We start from the raw sequence: 2936 nt of genomic DNA, 5'->3' as shown, positions 1-2936 counted from the left end.
TTACCTGTGAGGGGCTATTTTTCACGCTACATTACCCAAGAAGACACAGCAATTGTGGTCATATATTCAAGCTACAATTACACCCTACCATTCAAGCAAGAGTCAACACTAGCTGAAGAACACCAGATGACAGCAACACCTGCTACAGTTACTCTGAGTTGAGTAATAAAAAGATTGAAAAGGGATGCCTGTCTCCAGATCACATCTACCTGGAGGCTATCAGAAAGCTTAATAATACATCAACATACATTCATCTTATTGAAAACACATATAATTATTGAAAATGCTCAAGAAACAACTGAAAATATCAGCACATGTCCAGTAACAAGACAGAGTAACTGAGACAAATGAGCTAGAGGTAGACCTAAACTTCACATTGGAAGGAGGGCAGGCTTTGGAACTGCCTGAGAAGGAATTCAAGAGAATGATATTGAGGTGTATCCAAATTCTCCACAGAGGAGTTGATAAAAATAATGAAGAAGTTAGGAAAGTGCGACAGGAACAGTCAAATTATATATATATATATTTCATTGGAAACAATTCAAAACCTGCCAAAAGAGGTCCAAATGATAAATAATAATATTTCAAAAATGGACCATACACAGAAAGGGAAGATGAGTAGAACTGAAGAGATGAAAGTCAAAACCAGTGATCTGGAAGACAAATCTCTCAATACTGCTAAAATAGAAGAGCAAGCAGAAAAAAGGATTTAAAAAATCTGAAAAGAGTCTAAGATTCATGTAGGACAACATGAAGAGTAATAACTTGAGAATTATTGGCATTCTAGAACAGGAAGAATTGCAGACCACAGAGGAGATAATTGAAGAGCTTCTAGAAGAAAATTTCCCTAATATTCTGAAAAAAAAAAAAAGGTAAGTATTCAAGAAGCTCAATAAGTTCCAGGAAGGATAGACCCCAAAGAAAAGTCAACAAAACATATCATAATCAAGCTTTCCATAATCAAAGACAAGGAGAGAATCCTGAAAGCAGCTAAGGAAAAAATAAGTGTTACTTACAAAGGCAAGCCAATCTGATTAAGCTCTGATCTCTCAGCAGAAACCATGCAGGCAAGAAGGCAATGGGGAGATATATACACAACCCTGAAAGAAAAAAACTGCCAACCAAGAATCATCTACCCAGCAAAGGTGTCAATCAAATATGACAATATAATAAAAACATTCCAGGATAAACAGAAGCTAAGGGACTTTGTCAAAGCCAACCAGCACTTCAAAACATCCTAAAAGGAGTTCTTTGGATTGAGAATCAACAACCAGAAAAAAACTGTAAGAATGAATCCAGAGGATCTCGGAGGTCAGTCTATAATCAAAACAATTACACTGTGAAAGAGGTAAAAATATAGGAACAGAGATCCAAGTGGTGAGGAGGTCAGGTGGATTTCAGGATAAAATAGACTGTTTTAAATGGAGAAAAAAGTTAATAGAATATACGGTTACCTCAAAAGAAAATTAATACTTCATAACATACCAAGAAAATGAAATCCAAGAAGAACATGGAAATATTAAAACTATGAAGAAACTAACAAAAATGAACCAAAAAACATGAACTCAGAACAAAGAAACCAGCTGTTATGTGCCGTGGAGTTGGTTCTGACTCATAGAGACCCTGTACAAGGTTTCTAAGGCTTTAAATCTTTACAGGATCAGAATGCCTCGTCTTTCTCATGCGGAACAGCTGGTAGTTTCAAACTGTTGACCCTGAGGTTAGCAGCCCAATTTGTAACCACTATGGTACCAGAGCATCTTTAGCACCACAATAATCAAACAAACATATTGACAGCAATTAAATCGTACCTATCAATAATTACACTGAATGTAAATGGATTAAATGTACCAGTCAAGAGATGGAGAGTGGCAGATTGGACAAGAAAACAAGATCCTTCAATATACTGTCTGAAAGACACATACCTTGCACCCAAAGACAAAAACAGATTAAAAGTCAAAGGGTGGAAAAAAATATACCAAGCTAGTTGCAATAAAAAACAAGTAGGAGTGACACTCCTAATCTCTGATAAAATAAACATTAAGGCAAAAACCAGCATAATAGATAAAGATGGACATTATATCTTGATTAAAGGGTCAATTGAACAACATGACATAACCATAATAAAAAATCTATGCTTCTAATGAAAGAGCTCTAAAATATATAAAGCAAACTCTAATAGATTTGAAGAACAATTAGACAAATCTATAATAATAGTGGGAGATTTTAATACATCACTTTGAAAAAGGATAGAACAACCAGAAAGCAACTCAACAAAGACACAGAAGAACTAAACAGCACAATCAGCCAACTAGACCTCATAGATGTATACAAAGCATTCAACCCAACAACAGCACAACACACATTCTTTTCTAGTGCACATGGAATGTTCTCCAGAATAGACCATATGTTAGACCACAAAACAAGCCTCCATAAATTTACAAACATCAAAATACTACAAAGAATCTTCTCAGACCACAATGCTATAAAATTAGAAATCAACAATAGGAAGACCGAGGAAATAAGGTCAAATACATGGAAACTGAATAACACCCTGCTTAAAAGCTACTAAGAAGTAACAAAAAGAAAAAAAGAAAATTCACAAAGTTCCTAGAAACAAATGAGAAAGAAAACACAACATACCAAAATCTTTGGGACAGAGCAACAGCAGTGCAGAGAAGACAATGTATTGCAATAAATGCACACATCCAAAAAGAAGAAAGAACCAAAATCAACACATTAACACAATATCTCCAACAATTAGAAACAGACCAGCAAAGTAAACCTACAGTCACCAGAAGAAAAGAAATAATAAAGATTAGAGCAGGAATCAACGAGATAGAAAACAGAAAAACTATAGAAAGAATAAACAGGGCAAGAAGCTGGTTCTTCAAAAGGATTAATAAAATTGAGAAACCATTAGCTAATCTAACAAA

This window comes from Chrysochloris asiatica, unplaced genomic scaffold, assembly GCF_000296735.1.
Source record: "Chrysochloris asiatica unplaced genomic scaffold, ChrAsi1.0 scaffold00012, whole genome shotgun sequence".
Classification (NCBI taxonomy): Eukaryota; Metazoa; Chordata; class Mammalia; order Afrosoricida; family Chrysochloridae; genus Chrysochloris; species Chrysochloris asiatica.
This window is presented reverse-complemented; position numbering follows the sequence as displayed.